Raw genomic sequence first — 25752 nt, forward strand, 5'->3', positions numbered from 1 at the left:
TAGACGGCTCACTACTGAAGCAGCTAGAACGGAGTGGCTAAAATGAGGTCCTCAAAAAATCCACTACGACACAATGTGGATATTATGAGGACTTTCAGCTGCGCTCTGTTACGCTTTTTGCTTTGAGGCTCCTCCCACTCTTCGAAAAAATCCATTGCAGTCACCTCAGTACCAAATGTACATAATGTAGTGGCTAAAATGAGGTCCTCAAAAAATCCACTCTGATATAGACGGCTCACTACTGAAGCAGCTAGAACGGAGTGGCTTTTTTGAGGTCCTCAAAAAATCCACTACGACACAATGTGGATATTAGGAGGACTTTCAGCTGCGCTCTGTTACGCTTTTTGCTTTGAGGCTCCTCCCACTCTTCGAAAAAATCCATTGCAGTCACCTCAGTACCAAATGTACATAATGTAGTGGCTAAAATGAGGTCCTCAAAAAATCCACTCTGATATAGACGGCTCACTACTGAAGCAGCTAGAACGGAGTGGCTAAAATGAGGTCCTCAAAAAATCCACTACGACACAATGTGGATATTATGAGGACTTTCAGCTGCGCTCTGTTACGCTTTTTGCTTTGAGGCTCCTCCCACTCTTCGAAAAAATCCATTGCAGTCACCTCAGTACCAAATGTACATAATGTAGTGGCTAAAATGAGGTCCTCAAAAAATCCACTCTGATATAGACGGCTCACTACTGAAGCAGCTAGAACGGAGTGGCTTTTTTGAGGTCCTCAAAAAATCCACTACGACACAATGTGGATATTAGGAGGACTTTCAGCTGCGCTCTGTTACGCTTTTTGCTTTGAGGCTCCTCCCACTCTTCGAAAAAATCCATTGCAGTCACCTCAGTACCAAATGTACATAATGTAGTGCTAAAATGAGGTCCTCAAAAAATCCACTCTGATATAGACGGCTCACTACTGAAGCAGCTAGAACGGAGTGGCTTTTTTGAGGTCCTCAAAAAATCCACTACGACACAATGTGGATATTAGGAGGACTTTCAGCTGCGCACTGTTACGCTTTTTGCTTTGAGGCTCCTCCCACGCTTCGAAAAAATCCATTGCAGTCAACTCAGTACCAAATGTACATAATGTAGTGGCTAAAATGAGGTCCTCAAAAAATCCACTCTGATATAGACGGCTCACTACTGAAGCAGCTAGAACGGAGTGGCTTTTTTGAGGTCCTCAAAAAATCCACTACGACACAATGTGGATATTAGGAGGACTTTCAGCTGCGCACTGTTACGCTTTTTGCTTTGAGGCTCCTCCCACGCTTCGAAAAAATCCATTGCAGTCACCTCAGTACCAAATGTACATAATGTAGTGGCTAAAATGAGGTCCTCAAAAAATCCACTCTGATATAGACGGCTCACTACTGAAGCAGCTAGAACGGAGTGGCTTTTTTGAGGTCCTCAAAAAATCCACTACGACACAATGTGGATATTATGAGGACTTTCAGCTGCGCACTGTTACGCTTTTTGCTTTGAGGCTCCTCCCACGCTTCGAAAAAATCCATTGCAGTCACCTCAGTACCAAATATACATAATGTAGTGGCTAAAATGAGGTCCTCAAAAAATCCACAACGACACAATGTGTGAAATTATAAGCACTTTCTCGGTTGCGCTCTGTTACGTTTTTCGCCGTGAGGCTCCTCCCACTCTTCAAAAAACTGAATTTCAGTCACCTCAGTACCAAATGTACATAATGAAGGCTACAGAGAGATCCTCAAAAAATCCACTCTGCTCCAATATGGTAAGTTATGAAGACTGTCAGCTGCGCGGTTCCGTTTTTCCTTGTGAGGCTCCGCCCACTCTTTTAATGTCAGTCCTGCGGCCACGACTTGTGGAAATATGGTAAAATTAAAATTCCAGCAAAACTGAACAATCAGCGCTGTGTATGATTATTTATATTGTAAAAAGCAATAATAAAATGTAAGTTATAATAATAAAGAAAATGAAAATTTGCCCTTTGGAAAAAAATAATAAATAAATATAACAGTGTGAGCATCTAATAAATAAAAACATGAAATCATTCCAATTATAAATCTGATTCCAGCCCCTGCTCTGAGGCCTGGAGACCCTGCTGTAGAAACTGAACTGTGTTGTATGGAGAAAAGATCACAGAGATCATCAAAAAATCAACTCTGATCTAGCCACCTCACTAGTGAAGCAGCTAGAACGGAGTGGATAAAATGAGGTGACTAAAAACATGTGACTGCAGCGAGGCCTCAAGAAATCAACTCTGATCTAGTCACTTCAGCAGTGAACCGGCTAGATCAGAGTTGAAAAAATGAGGACCACAAAAAACCCACTCTGATCTAGACACTTCAGTAGTGAGCCGGCTAAATCAGAGTGGAAAAAATGAGGCCTCAAAAAATCAACTCCGATATAGACGGCTCACTACTGAAGCAGCTAGATCAGAGTTGATTTTTTGAGGACCACAAAAAATCAACTCTGATCTAGACGCAACCCAGAAGCCATGCTGCAGCGCTCCCTGCTTCCGCCATCCACGTCAACTACGTCATCAAGGCGCGACTCACGGGCTCTCACACACAAACCCCTAGCAACATGACGTCATCACTTGCTGCCGAGCCTCCTGCTCCACACTCCCCTCCCCTTCTCAGTGCTGTGCGCCGTGGTGGGTGCGGCGGCAGCGGTGCCCTCTGGTCTACCCCTCTCCCCCACCCTCTCAGTGTGGGTGGGGAAACCCCGGGGCTGTCACCGGCCTGTTATAAAGAGGAAGCAGCGGAGACGTTGTGAATGGTAAGGAACGGTAGTGTGACTGGCGGTGTATGGCAGGCTGCAGCGCAGAGGGGGCAGCTGGCACCCACATCTATCTATCTGTCTGCTATATGGCTATTGTTTTCTATTTACTGTCTCATATGTGTCATCTGTTATAGCTGTAATATCTATATATTCACCCAGGAAGAAGGAAAAGTGGCATTATGGACATCACAGATTGGTGGACATGTTAGTGAGGAAAAAATGGAAACTAGATTTTCATAACATCTTGCTATATTCAGTATTGAGTGTGAGCGCCACATGCAGAAATCCCTGCACTTATACCCAGTGTCTGCACCCACTGAGGTTATTAATGGTCATCTGAGGAATGTCCTGCCACAATGAGTGTACTTGGTCACATAAATCATCATGTATAAAGCTCCGGCACTCCTTAGAAGAAATAGCAAAAAAGTCAACGTTTCGGTCTACATCAGACCTTTATCAAGGGATCTATCAGACTGACAAGGTAAACATGAAACAAAAAAAGAAAGAAAAACAATCAATATACATTCAGGGAATATTTCATCATAAAGAATATGGTACAAAAAAGGGGGGGACACAGCATATAGAAATGCAGCATTGTGGTAGCAAGCATATTATGATATACATGTATGCAACGGCACGTTATACCCTGGACAAAAAGAATCAGAATTACATAAAAATACAGACAATGTATGAACATGTAATACAATGTATGGATGTCGTAACTAGTAGGTAATAACCAGCTAATATCTGAACATACCTAGAGTACTGTAGAAATGAATATGCACCAACGGATAATAAGCGTAATCATCAGTTGCGTCTGACAGTAGGATAGGATACTATATGAAAGAGTGAATGGAAAAACTCTAAGGTACTTGAAAATGTCCATGGTAAACAGTGTAAACATTGAATTATGATAAGTACCTGTGATTGTGTAACCCAGGTAGTTTTATCACGTTAATTCATGAGCAATAGGAAGAGACTCGTGTCTTACACCTTGGGGGCAAGATACTGTTTGTAATCTAAGTAAAAAAAGGAAGAGTCAAGAAGGAAAGGTACAAAGCCCTACCAGGAGTCATATGAGGATTATCTAGGATCATACCTGCGCATGTGCTGGCGGGCAAAGAAAGGAGGAGGGGGAAACCCAATTCTATATGTAGGGTATTAAGCCCAAAGAAGTAGCCTGTTGGGAAGGAGAGAGGTGATGAGATGTACTAGTGTTTATCTCCCTACTCAGTCATATGGAGAACTATACGTTAAACAGTAAGATAAAGAGCTAAGGTACCTGAATAATCAGGGTTGAAGTCACAATCACAGTCGTTCTTGGTCAGGGGTAAATCCCATATGTTCCCAATCGAGCAATAAGGGATATTATATGGCTAATGGCAAGGCACCCAAAAAAGGGGGAAAAAATTATAATGAGGTAATGACCCCACAAGGGGTTAATCTGACTAGAGAAGGAACTAACATGTACCAGGGAACTATTGGTGTGTTTGTGTATCCTCTAAATATGTCCGCTGTACACATGCTTAGACAAAGGCTATAAATAATGTACCTGTCATATCGAATGTATGAACTTATTATACTGTGGAAAGGCACAGTGGCAAGTCTTCAATAATATCAGATGAAGAATCTAATAGAAGGAATGGAGAAGATTACACGTGTGTATCAATAAAAAGAGCAGGAGCTGTGGAAGGAGGGGGGAAAAATTACACAATCACAGGTACTTATCATAATTCAATGTTTACACTGTTTACCATGGACATTTTCAAGTACCTTAGAGTTTTTCCATTCACTCTTTCATATAGTATCCTATCCTACTGTCAGACGCAACTGATGATTACGCTTATTATCCGTTGGTGCATATTCATTTCTACAGTACTCTAGGTATGTTCAGATATTAGCTGGTTATTACCTACTAGTTACGACATCCATACATTGTATTACATGTTCATACATTGTCTGTATTTTTATGTAATTCTGATTCTTTTTGTCCAGGGTATAACGTGCCGCTGCATACATGTATATCATAATATGCTTGCTACCACAATGCTGCATTTCTATATGCTGTGTCCCCCCCTTTTTTGTACCATATTCTTTATGATGAAATATTCCCTGAATGTATATTGATTGTTTTTCTTTCTTTTTTTGTTTCATGTTTACCTTGTCAGTCTGATAGATCCCTTGATAAAGGTCTGATGTAGACCGAAACGTTGACTTTTTTGCTATTTCTTCTAAGGAGTGCCGGAGCTTTATATATGTTTCTGAGATTTATTTTTCTCCAGAGCACCCGACTAGATAGTGAGCCAGGCTTATTTTTTCTATTCTACATAAATCATCATGGTCCTCTGCTGGCAGCTGCCTTTGTAATTGCTGACCATTGACATTCTTAATGTTCTGAATGGGAGACAAGTCTGAAGACGCTGCAGGCCATGGTAGCACGTTTAGGGCATGCAGACTGCTCACAGTAAAACAAGCAACATATGGGCTTGTTAAGTCATGTTAAAAAATGGGCTCTTTTGGACAAAATAGTGACTGTACCGCTGGTTCCATGACCAAATCAATGTTACGGCGAGCTCTTTGTCTACCTGGAATGAAGACAAAGGGTCTGGCTACCATACATTATACCACCATACCCCATAAGCCCGGTAGTAGAACAATATAACGGATCCTGTCATGAAGATCTCTTCACTGACCTCACCCAACTGCTCTCAAAGGCTACCAGGGATCAGAGCAAAATATAAATTGATGTCTCTCACATTTGTCTTGGATGCTGTGCTACACAGAGATCGATCTAGTGACCACATGGGCAAAGCTATAAAGAGGCCTTCAAGAGAGAACGTGAGCGTGTCCCAGGAACCTGTTTTCAACATGATAACACATGGCCACATGTTGCTGGTGCTACTGTGAGCAGCTTCCATGGTCTACACATGCTACCTGCAGCATCTCAAAATGTCTATTTCATTGAGCACAACTGGGGTGTCATGAGTCAACAATTTCAAAGGGAGCTGCCAGCAACGGATCTTGATGATTTATGTGCCCATGTGCATTCAGTATGGCAAAACATTCTCAGCCCACTAATAACCTCACAGAGGGCAGTCAAGGTGTGTGAATGCATGTATTGGTGTGAGTGGCGCTCATATTGGGTAATGAATAAATCTAGATATTTTGAACATTTTGCTTCCATTATTTTTATCAATTTGCAAAATCATTAACATGTCTATCCTTCCTGTGATTTCCATAATTGCACGACTTATCCTTCTCAATGTTGCAGTTTCAATGCGGAATAATGTATTTACTTTATGTATATTCCATACATTGTATTTTAGATCTATTTATTGTGGCTGTTATCGATCTCTGTTTTGACCGTTTATTGTATAACAATAATGATATGTGATTTATCATCTATTTTGCATCTTGTCTTAGGTTGTGTGTCCAGGATGAGTTTTTGGTTGGCAAACTCTTTTCAGTTGATGTATCCCCCCATATATAATAGCCTGTATTCGCCAGTTGCCATCTCTGTTCTAGCAACGTCGGAGTCTCGTCTCCTGGGGTTTGCATGATGTTATGACATGTGATCCCTGCTGCCACTTCACTTTCACTTCCTTCAGATTGAGCACAGTAGAAGCTGCCACTTCTTCCAGGTGTCAGTTTTGTTCAAAGGTAGTGCGTGTGAAGCGTCCGCTGATTGGTTGCAAGGCTCACGTGGTATAACTACGTCACGCAAGCCCCAGGAGACCAGGCACCAACGTTGCTGCACTAAAGACTGGCCGTCCACAAATAAAAAAAAATGTGTTCCGTCTGTTGAACAAAATGAACAGAACATGTACGAAAAAATCAAAATGAGCCCTTAGGATGAGTTCAGATGTGGCAGATGTCTTCTGTTGAGAATTGTGCAGCAAATGTGCTGTGATGAGAGAAATCTTTGGTAAAAACTCATAACATTTCAATAAAATAATGACCATACTGCAGGTCAGAAAATACACACCACCTTCGCTTTTCCACTGATTTTACAAATCAGCATTCGTATGTTTTGGAAATGTGGAACGTTCTGTAACCCATCTTATTTTCTGGGTAACTGTGCCCTACACAGGGATAAAGGACTCCTTTCAGGTTATTATTTTGTCTTCCATAATTGAGGCTTCCTTAGGAGATTTTTCTGAATTGTGAGTATATACCCACAATGTTGTTTCACTGAAAGCAGTTCTTTTATTCTTATAAGGTAAGGCGCAAAGTTTTAAGAAAGAAGGTGGCACAGCGCCCAGGGATCAGGTATAAGCTGCAGTATCATTAGGAGATTGGCATGACCGGAAGGCTGCCTGGTATTGCATTACACGATGGTGAAATGTCCTTCCACTTCACAATATAACTGAACAAGCAATATCATTGTCCATTGCTGGGCTGCTTTTCTACTCAAATCTATGACCACAGCAATAAACAGACTGAATGGAATCATCAGTGCAATATTCCTCCAAGAGGAGAGATCTTCTCATGTTATCACCTACTCCATTATCATTTCCTTCAATTCGTCACTATCCTTAGGGTATGTTCACATGAGACTTGTCTATTGAAGTGGGAGCAGTAATAAAATCTGTTTGGGGTACTTCTCACATAGCGATCTCGCTGTGTGTGACACTGAGCAGCGATCTGGCCCCTGCTGTGAAATCGCTGATCGTTACACACTGCTCTGGTTCATTTTTTGGATGTTGCTCTCCCGCTGTGAAGCACACATCGCTGTGTTTGACAGCGAGAGAGCAACGATCTGAATGTGCAGGGAGCAGGAGCCAGCTTCTGACAGCCTGCGGTAAGCTGTAACCAAGGTAAATATCGGGTAACCAAGCGAAGTGCTTTGCTTGGTTACTCGATATTTACCTTGGTTACTAGCGTCCGCCGCTCTCAGGCTGCCAGTGCCGGCTCCCTGCTCCCTGCACACGTAGCCGGAGTACACATCGGGTAAATAAGCAAAGCGGTTTGCTTATTAAAGCGATGTATATTCTGGCTAGGAGTGCAGGGAGCAAGCGCTTGGTTACCCGATATTTACCTTAGTTACCAAGCGCAGCATCGCTTCCATGCGTCGCTGCTGGCTGGGGCTGGTCACTGGTCGCTGGTGAGATCTGCCTGATTAACAGCTCACTAGCGACCATGTAGCGACACACCAGAGATCCTGACCAGGTCAGATCGCTGGAGCGTCGCTAAAGTGTGACGTTACCCTTAGTTTTATGACCACACTGAAGGCAGCAGAAGATAATGCTAGACATGCTGATTTCTGGGGTTTTCTTGTTATATGGTTAAGTCTTGTAGTTTTTTAAATACTTACATTTGCATGTCTTGTGTGGATGGAGTTCATTGTGATGATGAGCACAAGCATTGTCTTTGGTATCATTGTCTTCTCCACCCTCGATGTACAGATTGACCACTTTCTCCCAATGCACAATAAGGGCTTGTGCAGATCACCATATAACTTGGATGAGTGCTATGCCTTGTTTTGACGGATAGGACTCATCCCCATATTAGTCCGAGGAATAGGTCGCATCATGCACGATTTGCCTCCGGTTCGGATGGCACTCACACATTCAACTTGATGGGTCTGTAGCAAAAAATTGAAGCGCACTCATATTATTGTCCACATCTGAGAAAAATGGATCTCACTCTCAGAATGTAATCATAGTCTGATCAGCATAACTGGACCGTTTTTCTCGGATGTGGAGAATCCGGTCGTGTGACCCGAGCCTAATGAGGAGAAAGGGTAAGTAAGGGGAGCAGGGATAGCCTCGTTGCTTTTAAATATGAGGTGTAGATTTTTCCCAGAGATAAAGGACAGACATATGTAATAGATGAAACTCTTAAATCCTCATCATCAGAGAGGGCAGCAGGGGTATATCCATGATATACTTGATCTCCAATATGTATTCCAACTTTAGGGTATGTGCACACAGCGTTATATAGACGTGGGCACAGGTGCCAAATTTTCCAAGGCAAAGCCACTTCACTAATACACCAGCAGTCATTGTCTTAAGGCGGTTCCACCATTGTTCTTGCTGCGGCTTTCACAATATACTGGCTTATATAGCAAGCGGGTGTATAGAGCATCCGTCAGCTAAAGCCGCCGTGTAGATATTTATGGCATATCCAGAGTATATGCCATAAATGTCTGATGTGTGTCCCACCTCTGGGACCAGCATCCCTCTTTAGATCTCCAGACTGACCTCTACGTCCAGGAGGAGAAAATAGACAGGTTGTGGCCCATGTGCATCTATGGGAGTTTAGGAGACTTTTGAGAAAGCATCTCTTTAGTTAACATTGATCACCTACACCGCTGGGTCCATAAGTCTGACAAGGACAGCTTCTGCATGGGAATCCATTCTCTTGTGAATAATCAGCAGAACGTTAGGAAGACATTGAGGTCTGCAAGCATATTAAAGTTAGCAGAACCTACTGATTATATGTAATGTTTGTTGGGGGGCTCTGACTTTCCCCCAACAGGTGTTATCAGGGGAATAACAATTGGGCATCTAGAATTACACCACCGGATCCTTTTGCAGGAGACCGTCTACTACCAGAGTTGTCTGCCAGCTGCTTGCCTCCATACACTATGTACCTTTATTAAAGCCTTACTTTTGTTGACCACATACAAACATTGAAGACTGATAGAAGCAAAGGTAATATATGTTTCTGATTTTCCAAATACATTGGGAAGTTTGTTCCAATCATCTACTACTTTTTGAGGAAAATAATCATTTTTTACATTACTTCTGGTCTCCCCACAACTAGTTTCAGATATTTCTTTTTGTTATAGTATATTCCTGGGCTATAACCGATGGGCCCTTAGGGTAAGCCCAGATATGGCATTCACTTAGCGGATGCATCCGCAGGACGCCTGAGAACATGAGTGGCCCGGTGCTCCTGTGGTTCTCAGATTGGCCTCTAAACAGTTGTTTGATTTTCCATTTTTTTTTTATTCACAAAACCATAGGATTTATTTAATTCATACACACATCAGTTTTAAAAACGGGTCCGTGTCTCCGATCCGTGAGACTCCGAGCTGGTTCTATTTTCTCAGACTCAGCCATTAAAGTCTATGAAGAGCTGTGTAAACCAGATGACGCACACAAGGCGGACTGTACCTCACAGTCACAACTGAATTTCAACCTTTTTAAACGGATCTATCGCTAAAAGTCCATGGATGAAAAAAGTTCAGACAGTCGATCTGCTTTAGGCTACTTTCACACATCCGGTTGTAGCAGTGCGGCACAATCCGGCGCTCTGCTGAAAAAACGAAACCTTTTTTTTTGCCGCCGGTTTCGTTTTTTCCAGCATTGACTTGCATTGGCGCCGCATTGTGCCGCATGGGCTTGCGTTCCGGACGGTTTTTGCCGCATGTGGCAGATTTAGCCGATGCGGCGGCCGGATGGAACATTCCCTGGCATGTTTTTTGCTCCGGCAAAAAACCCGCATCGTGCCGCATCCGGCCACTGCGGCGCATTTTTCAATGCATGCGGATGCGGCGTGATGCGGCAAAAACCGCATCCGTACGCCGCATGCGGTTTCTTCCACTGCGTATGCTCAGTAGTGTGCCGCAACTGGAAAAAAACGGATGGGCCACATGTAAAAACTTATGCAAAGGATGCGGTGTTTTCGCCGCATCCGTTGCATAGGTTTCACAGCAGGATTGAGCCGCAGTGCTCAAACCGGATGTGTGAAAGTAGCCTTAATGAGAATAAAATGGATGAGAAAGGAATGGAGGGAACTAAGATGATAGCTGAGCAAAAAAAAAAAGGTCCATCTCTCTCAGATGGTAACACGCACACGAATCTGTGCATATAGCCTTTGGCGGGGTTCAGATGGGCATATGTTGCAGTCTATATAGAGCCCAGTCTTCAGACCCGCAGTCAGTTCGGACATTGCAATCCTTATACAGACCGAGAAATCCTGTGCCGCCATCGTCTTGTCACCACTGCCCTGCACAAATAATTTGGAAGGGAAACGACTACTTTATCTGTAACTGCACAGCGGGTTGTTTCCTTTTACCTGATTGTGTAGGGAACCAGCGAGAAGCCCATAGCGTAGCTGCTGGAGAATGGGCCTTAGGGGTGCTTCACACACAGCGAGCTCGCTGCCGAGATCGCTGCTGAGTCACGCTTTTTGTGACGCAGCAGTGACCTCATTAGCGATCTCGCTGTGTGTGACACTGAGCAGCGATCTGGCCCCTGCTGCGAGATCGCTGCTCGTTACACACAGCCCTGGTTCGTTTTCTTCAAAGCCGCTCTCCCGCTGTGACACACACATCGCTGTGTGTGACAGCGAGAGAGCGACAAATGAAGCGAGCAGGGAGCAGGAGCCGGCGTCTGACAGCTGAGGTAAGCTTGTAACCAAGATAAACATCGGGTAACCAAGGTGGTTACCCGATATTTACCTTAGTTACCAGCCTCCGCAGCTCTCACGCTGCCTGTGCTGCCGGCTCCGGCTCTCTGCACATGTAGCTGCTGTACACATCGGGTTAATTAACCCGATGTGTATAGCAGCTAGGAGAGCAAGGAGCCAGCGCTAAGCAGTGTGCGCGGCTCCTTGCTCTCTGCACATGTAGCTGCATTACACATCGGGTTAATTAACCCGATGTGTACAGCAGCTAGGAGAGCAAGGAGCCAGCGCTCAGTGTGCGCGGCTCCCTGCTCCCTGCACACAGCGCTGGTAACTAATGTAAACATCGGGTAACCATACCCGATGTTTACCTTAGTTACCAGTCTCCGCAGCTTCCAGTCGGCGGCTCCGTACAAGCGCAGCGTCGCTTGCACGTCGCTGCTGGCTGGGGGCTGTTCAGTGGTCGCTGGTGAGATCTGCCTGTTTGACAGCTCACCAGCGACCATGTAGCGATGCAGCAGCGATCCTGACCAGGTCAGATCGCTGGTCGGATCGCTGCTGCATCGCTAAGTGTGAAGGTACCTTTAGACATTGTCTGACTGTAGATTGAGTTATTGGACACCATTACTAAGTAACCAGCTAAACTCATCTGATCACAAATCTGTCTTGGCTTTGAGGCCTTCCCAGCACAGTCTTACAAGTGTTAGGCTATGTGCGCACTTACCGGATTTTGCCGCGGATTTTTTGCGGTTTTGCTGCATGTTTCGCTGCAGAAAATGTTCATAACATCTCTGCAGTGAATCACCAGCAAAACACACAGCGACGACGACAACGACGTCGCTGCTACGTCACCATTTTCTGTGACGTTGCAGTGACGTCCCGTTGCTGTCGCTGTGTGTGTCACTGAGCAGCGAGCTGGCCCCTGCTGTGAGGTCGTTGCTCGTTGCTGAATGTCCTGCTCCATTTTTTGGTCGTCGCTCTCCCGCTGTGAAGCACACATCGCTGTGTGACAGCGAGAGAGCGACGAAATGAAGCGAGCAGGGAGCAGGAGCCGGCGTCTGGCAGCTGCGGAAAGCTGTAATCACTGTAAACATCGGGTAACCAAGGGAAGACCTTTCCCTGGTTACCCGATATTTACCTTCATTACCAGCCTCCGCCGCTCTCACGCTGCCAGTGCCGGCTCCCTGCTCTCTGCACTGTGACATGTAGCTGCAGTACGCATCGGGTAATTAACCCTATGTGTACTGTAGCTAGGAGAGCAAGGAGCCAGCGCTAAGCAGTGTGCGCGGCTACCTGCTCTCTACACATGTAGCGACGTTATGATCGCTGCTGCGTCGCTGTGTTTGACAGCTAAGCAGCGATCATAACAGCGACTTACAAGGTCGCTGTTACGTCACAGAAAATGATGACGTAACAGCGATGTCGATGTCGTTGTCGCTGTCGCTATGTGTGAACCCAGCTTTAGATGCCACAGATATGTTATTAGAGGAGAGAGTTAATATTTCCTAAAACTAACAAACCCCACCCCCCACCAAAAAGACAAATTAACCTTGTAATTACTGGCAGTCATCTGAAAGCAGGAACCTGATGATGACATCTGATGCTTCTGTGGAGCACAGCGATCAAGCTCCAGAAAGTTCCTGGATTGTTTGCTTCCTCATAAATATTCAGAGCTGTCTCTGTTGGCATCTAAAGACAAAATCTGTAACACAATATGTACAGAAATGTGTAAATGACAAAACCACTGTATAACATAAAACAATAATATTAGGTGATATAGATGTTCTTTCCAGCATTGCACAGAGGCCATGCGTCTCCCCTGTACGGATCTGCACAGAGGCCAGGCGTCTCCCCTTTACAGATCTGCACAGAGGCCATGCTTCTCCCCTTTACAGATCTGCACAGAGGCCATGCTTCTCCCCTTTACAGATCTGCACAGAGGCCATGCGTCTCCCCTTTACAGATCTGCACAGAGGCCATGCGTCTCCCCTGTACGGACCTGCACAGAGGCCATGCGTCTCCCCTGTGCGGATCTGCACAGAGGCCATGCTTCTCCCCTTTACAGATCTGCACAGAGGCCATGCGTCTCCCCTGTACGGATCTGCACAGAGGCCAGGCGTCTCCCCTTTACAGATCTGCACAGAGGCCATGCGTCTCCATTTTACAGATCTGCACAGAGGCCATGCGTCTCCCCTGTACGGATCTGCACAAAGGCCATACGTCTCCCCTGTACGGATCTGCACAGAGGCCAGGCGTCTCCCCTGTACGGATCTGCACAGAGGCCAAGCGTCTCCCCTGTACGGATCTGCACAGAGGCCGGGCGTCTCCCCTGTACGGATCTGCACAGAGGCCGGGCGTCTCCCCTGTACGGATCTGCGCAGAGGCCGGGCGTCTCCCCTGTACGGATCTGCGCAGAGGCCGGGCGTCTCCCCTGTACGGATCTGCGCAGAGGCCGGGCGTCTCCCCTGTACGGATCTGCGCAGAGGCCGGGCGTCTCCCCTGTACGGATCTGCGCAGAGGCCGGGCGTCTCCCCTGTACGGATCTGCGCAGAGGCCGGGCGTCTCCCCTGTACGGATCTGCGCAGAGGCCGGGCGTCTCCCCTGTACGGATCTGCGCAGAGGCCGGGCGTCTCCCCTGTACGGATCTGCGCAGAGGCCGGGCGTCTCCCCTGTACGGATCTGCGCAGAGGCCGGGCGTCTCCCCTGTACGGATCTGCGCAGAGGCCGGGCGTCTCCCCTGTACGGATCTGCGCAGAGGCCGGGCGTCTCCCCTGTACGGATCTGCGCAGAGGCCGGGCGTCTCCCCTGTACGGATCTGCGCAGAGGCCGGGCGTCTCCCCTGTACGGATCTGCGCAGAGGCCGGGCGTCTCCCCTGTACGGATCTGCGCAGAGGCCGGGCGTCTCCCCTGTACGGATCTGCGCAGAGGCCGGGCGTCTCCCCTGTACGGATCTGCGCAGAGGCCGGGCGTCTCCCCTGTACGGATCTGCGCAGAGGCCGGGCGTCTCCCCTGTACGGATCTGCGCAGAGGCCGGGCGTCTCCCCTGTACGGATCTGCGCAGAGGCCGGGCGTCTCCCCTGTACGGATCTGCGCAGAGGCCGGGCGTCTCCCCTGTACGGATCTGCGCAGAGGCCGGGCGTCTCCCCTGTACGGATCTGCGCAGAGGCCGGGCGTCTCCCCTGTACGGATCTGCGCAGAGGCCGGGCGTCTCCCCTGTACGGATCTGCGCAGAGGCCGGGCGTCTCCCCTGTACGGATCTGCGCAGAGGCCGGGCGTCTCCCCTGTACGGATCTGCGCAGAGGCCGGGCGTCTCCCCTGTACGGATCTGCGCAGAGGCCGGGCGTCTCCCCTGTACGGATCTGCGCAGAGGCCGGGCGTCTCCCCTGTACGGATCTGCGCAGAGGCCGGGCGTCTCCCCTGTACGGATCTGCGCAGAGGCCGGGCGTCTCCCCTGTACGGATCTGCGCAGAGGCCGGGCGTCTCCCCTGTACGGATCTGCGCAGAGGCCGGGCGTCTCCCCTGTACGGATCTGCGCAGAGGCCGGGCGTCTCCCCTGTACGGATCTGCGCAGAGGCCGGGCGTCTCCCCTGTACGGATCTGCGCAGAGGCCGGGCGTCTCCCCTGTACGGATCTGCGCAGAGGCCGGGCGTCTCCCCTGTACGGATCTGCGCAGAGGCCGGGCGTCTCCCCTGTACGGATCTGCGCAGAGGCCGGGCGTCTCCCCTGTACGGATCTGCGCAGAGGCCGGGCGTCTCCCCTGTACGGATCTGCGCAGAGGCCGGGCGTCTCCCCTGTACGGATCTGCGCAGAGGCCGGGCGTCTCCCCTGTACGGATCTGCGCAGAGGCCGGGCGTCTCCCCTGTACGGATCTGCGCAGAGGCCGGGCGTCTCCCCTGTACGGATCTGCGCAGAGGCCGGGCGTCTCCCCTGTACGGATCTGCGCAGAGGCCGGGCGTCTCCCCTGTACGGATCTGCGCAGAGGCCGGGCGTCTCCCCTGTACGGATCTGCGCAGAGGCCGGGCGTCTCCCCTGTACGGATCTGCGCAGAGGCCGGGCGTCTCCCCTGTACGGATCTGCGCAGAGGCCGGGCGTCTCCCCTGTACGGATCTGCGCAGAGGCCGGGCGTCTCCCCTGTACGGATCTGCGCAGAGGCCGGGCGTCTCCCCTGTACGGATCTGCGCAGAGGCCGGGCGTCTCCCCTGTACGGATCTGCGCAGAGGCCGGGCGTCTCCCCTGTACGGATCTGCGCAGAGGCCGGGCGTCTCCCCTGTACGGATCTGCGCAGAGGCCGGGCGTCTCCCCTGTACGGATCTGCGCAGAGGCCGGGCGTCTCCCCTGTACGGATCTGCGCAGAGGCCGGGCGTCTCCCCTGTACGGATCTGCGCAGAGGCCGGGCGTCTCCCCTGTACGGATCTGCGCAGAGGCCGGGCGTCTCCCCTGTACGGATCTGCGCAGAGGCCGGGCGTCTCCCCTGTACGGATCTGCGCAGAGGCCGGGCGTCTCCCCTGTACGGATCTGCGCAGAGGCCGGGCGTCTCCCCTGTACGGATCTGCGCAGAGGCCGGGCGTCTCCCCTGTACGGATCTGCGCAGAGGCCGGGCGTCTCCCCTGTACGGATCTGCGCAGAGGCCGGGCGTCTCCCCTGTACGGATCTGCGCAGAGGCCGGGCGTCTCCCCTGTACGGATCTGCGCAGAGGCCGGGCGTCTCCCCTGTACGGATCTGCGCAGAGGCCGGGCGTCTCCCCTGTACGGATCTGCGCAGAGGCCGGGCGTCTCCCCTGTACGGATCTGCGCAGAGGCCGGGCGTCTCCCCTGTACGGATCTGCGCAGAGGCCGGGCGTCTCCCCTGTACGGATCTGCGCAGAGGCCGGGCGTCTCCCCTGTACGGATCTGCGCAGAGGCCGGGCGTCTCCCCTGTACGGATCTGCGCAGAGGCCGGGCGTCTCCCCTGTACGGATCTGCGCAGAGGCCGGGCGTCTCCCCTGTACGGATCTGCGCAGAGGCCGGGCGTCTCCCCTGTACGGATCTGCGCAGAGGCCGGGCGTCTCCCCTGTACGGATCTGCGCAGAGGCCGGGCGTCTCCCCTGTACGGATCTGCGCAGAGGCCGGGCGTCTCCCCTGTACGGATCTGCGCAGAGGCCGGGCGTCTCCCCTGTACGGATCTGCGCAGAGGCCGGGCGTCTCCCCTGTACGGATCTGCGCAGAGGCCGGGCGTCTCCCCTGTACGGATCTGCGCAGAGGCCGGGCGTCTCCCCTGTACGGATCTGCGCAGAGGCCGGGCGTCTCCCCTGTACGGATCTGCGCAGAGGCCGGGCGTCTCCCCTGTACGGATCTGCGCAGAGGCCGGGCGTCTCCCCTGTACGGATCTGCGCAGAGGCCGGGCGTCTCCCCTGTACGGATCTGCGCAGAGGCCGGGCGTCTCCCCTGTACGGATCTGCGCAGAGGCCGGGCGTCTCCCCTGTACGGATCTGCGCAGAGGCCGGGCGTCTCCCCTGTACGGATCTGCGCAGAGGCCGGGCGTCTCCCCTGTACGGATCTGCGCAGAGGCCGGGCGTCTCCCCTGTACGGATCTGCGCAGAGGCCGGGCGTCTCCCCTGTACGGATCTGCGCAGAGGCCGGGCGTCTCCCCTGTACGGATCTGCGCAGAGGCCGGGCGTCTCCCCTGTACGGATCTGCGCAGAGGCCGGGCGTCTCCCCTGTACGGATCTGCGCAGAGGCCGGGCGTCTCCCCTGTACGGATCTGCGCAGAGGCCGGGCGTCTCCCCTGTACGGATCTGCGCAGAGGCCGGGCGTCTCCCCTGTACGGATCTGCGCAGAGGCCGGGCGTCTCCCCTGTACGGATCTGCGCAGAGGCCGGGCGTCTCCCCTGTACGGATCTGCGCAGAGGCCGGGCGTCTCCCCTGTACGGATCTGCGCAGAGGCCGGGCGTCTCCCCTGTACGGATCTGCGCAGAGGCCATGCGTCTCCCCTGTACGGACTTGCACAGTGGGATAGGAGGTACAGTAAGGCCCCATGCTCACGCTGCAGTTTATGATGTGTTTTTGGAACAATTTTGTGGTAACTAAACTGCATCATTTTCCTTCCCCATCAAAGGCTATGAGATTTGCTGTGTGCACATTGCTTTTTTTTTGTGGTGAAAGCAAAACTGCAGCATGTGACTTCTATTTGCGTTTTTCCCTACGTTTTTCACCCAATGGTGTTATAAAACGCATCAAAACCGCATGCGTGTTTTGATGCGTTTTTGTGACTACCGGGTGCAGTTTTCTGGTGAACACAAAACTGCAGCGTGCGGGCATATCCTTAGGCTATGTTCACACACTGTGTTTTTTAACCGCGTTTTTGGTGCACAAATTTCTTGAGAAATTCTTGTAACCTTTCTGCAGACATTCCCCAGCAAAACCTATGGCAAAAAAAAATAGCTGTGCACACTGCGTTTTTTTCCTAAGAAAATTCTTTTGGTAGATTTTCTTAAGAAAAAGAATGAGCATGTTACTTCTTTTCTGCAGCTAACTGCGTTATTCACTCCATTGACTGTAATGTAATCATGAAATCACGCAGGGAATAACGCAGGGAGCAAGTTAGTGTGTTATTCCCGCGTTATTTCGTGTTTTCGAGACATAGTGTACATCCCTGCCCTGCGTTTTGCAAGGAAGTGATGTCACTAGGAGAGGAAGAGGAAGTTCCTCCATTTTCAGTGTTGGCATTAAGTAGTGATCTCACACTCACACACAGACACATACATATATAATGCACACACACATAGAAATCAAACGTACATATTAAAAAAGAAAAACAAAAAAAAAAACGTGGGCTCCGCTGTATTTTTACCGTCCAGCCAGCAGGTAACCCCACACTGGCGGCCTGGTATTCTCAGGCTGGGGAGGACGAGGGACATGGTTAATGCCCCCCCCCTGCCGCAGCCGAGAATATCAGCCCGCAGCTGCCCCGAGAATGTCGCATCCATTATGCGACAGTCCCGGCGTGTTACCGGCTCTTCCTGTTGCCGTGATGCGGTGGCAATCGGCATAATATGTAGTTAATGGCAACCAATAGCTGCCACTAAGGCTGCTTTCACACTACGTTTTTTTAACATGCGTCATGAACGTTTCTTTGCTGTAAAAGTGGATCCTGTTTTTACAAAGAAAAACGCATGCAAACACATGTGTTATTTTGCAGGATCCTGCCACTTGAAGTTTATGGGCAGGCATTGAAGCCATGTGATCGGGAGTGAGGGGAACGTGATAGACTGGGAGCCGGCATCTGACAGCTGCAGACGCTGGTAACCAAGGTACACATCGGGTAATTAAGCGAAGTGCTTTGCTTGGATACCCGATATTTACCTTGGTTACGAGCGTCCGTAGCTGCTAGGAGCCGAGGTGCCTGCTCCCTGCACACGTAACCAAGGTAAACATCGGGTAACTAAGCGAAGTGCTTTGCTTGGTTACCCGATATTTACCTTGGTTACGAGCGTCCGCCGCTCTCAGGCGGGGGAGAGAGAGAGGAGAAAGAGGGAGGAGAGGAGGGAGAGAGAGACTGATCACACCAGGCTGGTTTCTGGGCTGGTTTCTGGGCATGCTCAGTAGAGAAAGCCGGATCCTGCCTATCAGCATGCCAGTGTTCACATGCGTTTGCGTGCAGTATAGTCAGGATCCAGTGAAAAACAGTATTTGGACACAGCTCAAAAACGCTACAAGTAGCGTTTTTGAAAAAAGATAAAAAACTGCAAGTCGCTGGATCCTCACTATAACGCACGCAAACGCATGTGAACGCATGTTGACGCAAGTGCATTGCAAATGCATTGAAATGAAAACGCATTTGCACTGAATCCGTTTTTGCGTTAAAAAAAGTTCATGACGCATGTTAAAAAAAGTAGTGTGAAAGCAGCCTAAGTCCAAGATTAGTAATGGCAGTGTCTATGACACGCCGTCACTAATCTGTAAGTGAAAGTAAAGAAGCACTCACACACACACTGAAAAATCCTTTATTTTGAATAAAATACAAAAAGCCCCTCCTTCTCCACTTTAGTAAACCCCCCTGAACACAGCTCCGACGTAATCCACACCGATGTCCTGCGGCGCTTCCAGCACTGCTCCAGCCGCCTCTGACAGTTCTTCACGCAGCCTCGTTTAGTGAGCGAGTGCTGAATGCGGTTCCCTGAGCGAGGCTGCGGGTAACTCCAGGACATTTCTCACGGCCGGTAATGTGAACACATTACCAGCCGCGAGAACTGCAGTGTTTCCACAAACATCATAAATAAAGCTGGAATATCTATCCCTCTATTATTTATATTTCTATATTATCTATCTATCTGTCTATATTATCTATCTATCTATATTGTCTATCTATATTATCTATCTATCTATATTATCTATCTATCTGTCTATATTACCCATCTATCTATGTTGTCTATCTGTCTATATTACAGTCATATGAAAAAGTTTGGGCACCTCTATTAATGTTAACCTTTTTTCTTTATAACAATTTGGGTTTTTGCAACAGCTATTTCAGTTTCATATATCTAATAACTGATGGACTGAGTAATATTTCTGGATTGAAATGAGGTTTATTATACTAACAGAAAATGTGCAATCCACATTTAAACAAAATTTGACCGGTGCAAAAGTATGGGCACCCTTATCAATTTCTTGATTTGAACACTCCTAACTACTTTTTACTGACTTACTAAAGCACTAAATTGGTTTTGTAACCTCATTGAGCTTTGAACTTCATAGGCAGGTGTATCCAAATCATGAGAAAAGGTATTTAAGGTGGCCACTTGCAAGTTGTTCTCCTATTTGAATCTCCTATGAAGAGTGGCATCATGGGCTCCTCAAAACAACTCTCAAATGATCTGAAAACAAAGATTATTCAACATAGTTGTTCAGGGGAAGGATACAAAAAGTTATATCAGAGATTTAAACTGTCAGTTTCCACTGTGAGGAACATAGTAAGGAAATGGAAGAACACAGGTACAGGTCTTGTTAAGCCCAGAAGTGGCAGGCCAAGAAAAATATCAGAAAGGCAGAGAAGAAGAATGGTGAGAACAGTCAAGGACAATCCACAGACCACCTCCAAAGACCTGCAGCTTCATCTTGCTGCAGATGGTGTCAATGTGCATCAGTCAACAATACAGCGCACGTTGCACAAGGAGAAGCTGTATGGGAGAGTAATGCGAAAGAAGCCGTTTCTGCAAGCACGCCACAAACAGAGTCGCCTGAAGTATGCAAAAGCACATTTGGACAAGCCAGTTACATTTTGGAAGAAGGTCCTGTGGACTGATGAAACAAAGATGAGTTGTTTGGTCATACAAAAAGGTGTTATGCATGATGGAGGCAAAAAAACACGGCATTCCAAGAAAAGCACTTGCTACCCACAGTAAAATTTGGTGGAGGTTCCATCATGCTTTGGGGCTGTGTGGCCAATGCCGGCACCGGGAATCTTGTTAAAGTTGAGGGTCGCATGAATTCAACTCAGTATCAGCAGATTCTTGACAATAATGTGCAAGAATCAGTGACGAACTTGAAGTTACGCAGGGGATGGATATTTCAGCAAGACAATGATCCAAAACACCGCTCCAAATCTACTCAGGCATTCATGCAGAGGAACAATTACAATGTTCTGGAATGGCCATCCTAGTCCCCAGACCTGAATATCATTGAAAATCTGTGGGATGATTTGAAGCGGGCTGTCCATGCTCGGCGACCATCAAACTTAACTGAACTGGAATTGTTTTGTAAACAGGAATGGTCAAATATACCTTCATCCAGGATCCAGGAACTCATTAAAAGCTACAGGAAGCGACTAGAGGCTGTTATTTTTGCAAAAGGAGGATCTACAAAATATTAATGTCACTTTTATGTTGAGGTGCCCATACTTTTGCACCGGTCAAATTTTGTTTAAATGCGGATTGCACATTTTCTGTTAGGACAATAAACCTCATTTCAATCCAGAAATATTACTGAGTCCATCAGTTATTAGATATATGAAACTGAAATAGCTGTTGCAAAAACCCAAATTGGTTTAAAGAAAAAAGGTTAACATTAATAGGGGTGCCCAAAGTTTTTCATATGACTGTATCTATCCCTCTATCTATCTATCTATCTATCTATCTATTCCCCTAAATACCTATCTATCTATTATCTACTTATCTATCTATCCCTCTATTATCTATCTACCTATATATCTATTCCCCTAAATATCTATCTATATCTGTCTATCTATCTATCCATCTACCTATATATCTATTCCCCTAAATATCTATCTATATCTGTCTATCTATCTATCCATCTACCTATATATCTATTCCCCTAAATATCTATCTATTATCTATCTATATCTATCTATCTATCCCTCTATCTATCCCTCTATTATCCCTCTACCTATATATCTATTCCCCTAAATAGCTATCTATTATCTATATCTATTATCTATCTATCTATCTATCCCTCTATATATCATCTAGCTATCTCTCTGTTATCTATCTATATTATCTATCTATTTTTTTATTTATTTTTTTTTTCATTTTCAATGTGCTTTATTGCTGTAAAGGCATTAAAAAATGTAGGGACCAACCTGAAAAAAACGCACCTGCGTTATTGGTGCGTTTTTTAACGCCAGTGCGCTAATCCTTCACTGTCAAGAAATTTCTTAAGAAAAATCATTTTTCCTAGTGTGAACGTAGCCTAATGGCCCCATTTAGTACAGCGGGAGCTCTATTACAGCTCTTTCCAGCAATGCCATAATAAGACTATGTGCAGATTTTTAGGTTGTGCCCACCTAAGCACTCTGTTGCTGGACCAGTAATATAGGTTAGCCATGCTGGGACCTGCTAGCTCATGTGACACCTCTCCCCCTGTGTAAGCAGGAAACATTGTCCCTGTACAGAATGCCAGAGTCATGGTGGACCATGTCTATTTCCAGGGTTATGGCCAATATACCAACACGTTAGAACTTACCAGTATCACCACATCATGGGAATCCTCTATCACACCACATTCCTGAATAAGTAATCCTCAGTTAGGCCCTGTCCCTGGAAAACGGAATTTTCTTAAGAAAATTCCGCAGGGTCTGAAAGATTACCGCGCCCGCGGTAAATAACCGCGGCAAACCGCACCCGAAAACCACATGCGGTTTGCTGCGGTTTTACCGCGGTATTGTTCGCGGTATTGCCGCGGTTTTGCCGCATGCGGGTTGGTACATGTGCTTTAATGCATTCAATGCAATAAAGCACATTGAAAAGAAAAAAAAGAAAAATAAAAGTAATTTCCTTCTGAGATAGACAGCAGACAGATAAATAGACAGAAGAATAGACTGATAGAGGGATAGATAGATAGAGTCCCTGTGAGCACACGCTGCATTTCTCCCGGCGGTAGTGTGTTCATATTACCGCCTGCGGGAAATGACCTGTGGTTTCCTCTCTGCTGTCTCGCTGCGAGGCTGCATTCAGCGCTGTGTCAGTGTCAGTCGCGGCTGGATGCAAGCATCGCAGGGCGTGGATTACGTCGGAGCTTTGTTTTGGGAGGGGTTAATAAAATGGTGAACCAGGGGCTTTTTTGTGTTTTATTTAAAATAAAGGATTTTTCGGTGTGTGTTTTTCACTTTACTTACGGGTTGATCATGTCAACTGTCACTTAGACGCTGCCATGATCAAGCCTGGACTTAGTGGCGGCGATCTAACACCATTAACTCCTTATATTACCTTGATTTGCCACCGCATCACGGCAACAGGAAGAGCCGGGGACACTCCGGTACTGCCGCATAATGGTCCCGGGGCAGCTGCGGGCTGATATTCTCGGCTGCGGGAGGAGGGGGCATTAACCCTGTCCCTCGCCCTCCCCAGCCTGAGAATACCGGGCCGCCGCTGTGTGCTTACCTCGGCTGGACGGTAAAAATACGGCGGAGCCCACGTGTTTTTTTTTTTCTATGTGTCCGTTTGCTTTCTATGTGTATTCTATATGTCTGTGTGTGAGTGTGATCTGTGTGTGTGTTCTATGTCTGTGTCTGTGATCTGTGTGTTTACTCTGCTCCGCTTTCTCTTCCTGTCATAATGACATCACTTCCCTGCAAACCGCAGGCAGTGATGAACATTACCGCAGGTAAACCACGAAATACCGGAGGGAATAACGCAGGAAAACGCAATGATTCGCACAGAATTTGTTGCCTGCGTTATTCCCTGCGGTATTTCACGATTACATTGCAGTCAATGGAGTGAAATCCTGCAGCAACGTGCGGAAAAGAAGTGACATGCAATTGTTTTTGCTGCGGGAATCCTGCAGCAAAACATGCAGCTGTCAAAATCCGCATAGTGCGCACAGCATTTTTGTTTCCCATATGTTTTGCTGGTGATTCACTGCAGAGATGTTATGAACATAACATGCAGCGAAACATGCAGCAAAACCGCAGGTAATCCGCGGCAAAAACCGGCAAGTGCACACAGGGCCTTAGGCGTCGTCTCCACTTGCTTATTGCTTTTGACGCGAGAGCATCGGATGCAATATGGTAATGGCCCTCAGCTCAGGCTCTGCTAGTGCTATTATACTGTGCCCTGATCTGGCAATCAGATCACGGTTGCGGAGAAGAGGGATAGAGTGCCTTCTCCCTCTTCTACGCTGCTTGTCTGTGTGTATATTGCACTGTACTCTGATGACATCCGAGTGCAGTGCGATGTTTCACACGCTCCATTGCCTTGTATGTGTGCATGTGAAGCAAGACTCACCGCCAATAGCAGCATGCTGCGATTCTTTTCTCATATTGATTTTCCATGAGAAAAAAAATAGCAGATGGATACTGCCCCATAGTTTTACACTGGTGCGAGTGCAATCCGATGTTTTATTGCACTGGTCCGTGTAAAACGTAATTGGAACTGAGACCTTAGTTATACTTTCCGTAGGCTTTTTTCTTTTTTTGAATGACAGTGCTTACTTTTTACCCAAATATCAGCAGACAGTGTGAGCCCCTAGTTGCTTGGCTGATGTGGATCAATGTACACAGGTGCAGTGTGGTGCAGCATATAGTACTATTAGGTGTTTGAGTATATAGAGGTGTAGAAATTGTTTCAGCCTAAATACAGTATTAGATTATCCTGACCACAACCTGTTCTCTGCGAGTGGTTCCTTCTAGTAGGTAGAGTGTGTAGCCGGATCATTGTTCCTGGATGTCCCTGTCTGGGGCGGGTGTGAAGGGCTGGGCTGGGACAGGTTTAAGGAAGTGACTTGGAAGGAAGAGCTGCACTTTGTTTCCTGGTTGCCGGCAGCACATTTCTAGTGACAGGCGTCTAAATGGCCACAACTTGGATCTAGGTTGGTGAGGTGCCTTCTGATTTCTCTCTTTTTGTGTCTAATTGATGTATTATCTATATGGACGCGGTTGGATTGCTTGTCTGTCACTTAGTGATACTAATGTATTATGCAGGTTTAGTGTGTAACATGATGATCCCCAAATCCTTCTTGTTTCATGCATTTAGATATGTCAGAGAATATTAGATCAGGATCTTTGTAAGATCCCCTGATAAATTTACACGAATGGGCTTCATGCACCTCCTCCTATGGGAATTTTGAGTAGTGGGCTTCCCGGCTCAGGATCCTCACCTCTTGCCAAATTGTCTCACTGCCCTGCACCACAGTCTTGTGATTCTAGTGGGCTCTGAGGCCTCATTCAGATGACTGTGTGACACGCATTGTATCCTTTTTTTTTTTCCATGGAAACCACACATACCTATTATAACCTATGGGACTATTTACATGGACTGTATATAGGTGTAAAATGCACGGGGATGTCCATTTTTATTGGCAGCACAGATGACAAAGGCCAATACAAATCTATGGGTTCGTGACAAACATGTACCACATATGGATGGCGTTATTGTACAGTCCATGTAATGTACGTGTTTAACATTGAGAAGTATAGGAGAAGCTTTGTGTCAATTGTTTCAGCCTGTTTTTCCACCCATTCAATTGAACAGGATAAAAATGCATGCCAAAAACAAAAAATAGCATTATTTTATTCAGTGGCTTTCCTACCAACACTGGTTTTTGCTACAGAAAAATTTTATGCAAATACTTAGCGTGTGAATATAGTGTTATTCCACAGGGTATACCAGTACTTAGTCTCTGGGGTAACACTTTGTGACCTGCTTATTGACAAGGGTCTCCTCTAACAGTAGGAATTTTCCGATGTGGAAAACCTCTTTAAGGGTTAATCCCAAAATTGTAAGATGTCACCTATCCTATAGTAGGGGATAATTTGCTGATTGCTGGGGGTCGAACCTCTAAAACCCCTTGTGATTCTAAGTTCAGGGCTCTGGAACCCTATAAGTAGGAGATAACGTGGGATTTTGGGAATGACGCTTTAATGTACAGTAGGACCTCAGCACAACCCCTGATGGTGCTGACTCCATTCATTTTCTTTTTCATGTTGTTAGCTTTAAGGTCTGTTTAGTAATTACTCATGGAGTGAAACTACCGTACCTCTATGGCTGTGTGTTGAATCCAGTCATTCAGTGGGGTCTATCAGTACAAATGTTTATGAGGGTCAAAGCATCTTGTTTTGCACTCTCTCCCATTAACAGAAATGACTTGGAGGCTAAGACATTGCTATTGGTAAGTTAGCGGATGGATGACGTAACAGTTCCCGAC

The 25752-nt window shown here is 47.9% G+C and overlaps 1 protein-coding gene across 3 annotated transcripts in view; it reads left to right on the forward strand.

Moving 5' to 3' along the window:
- The first annotated feature begins 2588 nt into the window (after positions 1–2588).
- ZDHHC3 (zDHHC palmitoyltransferase 3) overlaps positions 2589–25752 on the forward strand; it is a 98741-nt gene continuing 75577 nt past the window's right edge. For 2 of the 3 annotated variants that reach the window (XM_075315166.1, XM_075315168.1), the window contains exon 1: positions 2589–2762. The gene's annotated coding sequence lies outside the window, so the exon portion shown is untranslated. Of the gene's footprint in view, positions 2763–24347; positions 24418–25752 lie in introns of those variants that run through there. The other variant, XM_075315167.1, reaches the window with a different exon arrangement.

Source organism: Anomaloglossus baeobatrachus, chromosome 6, assembly GCF_048569485.1.
Source record: "Anomaloglossus baeobatrachus isolate aAnoBae1 chromosome 6, aAnoBae1.hap1, whole genome shotgun sequence".
Lineage (NCBI taxonomy): Eukaryota > Metazoa > Chordata > Amphibia > Anura > Aromobatidae > Anomaloglossus > Anomaloglossus baeobatrachus.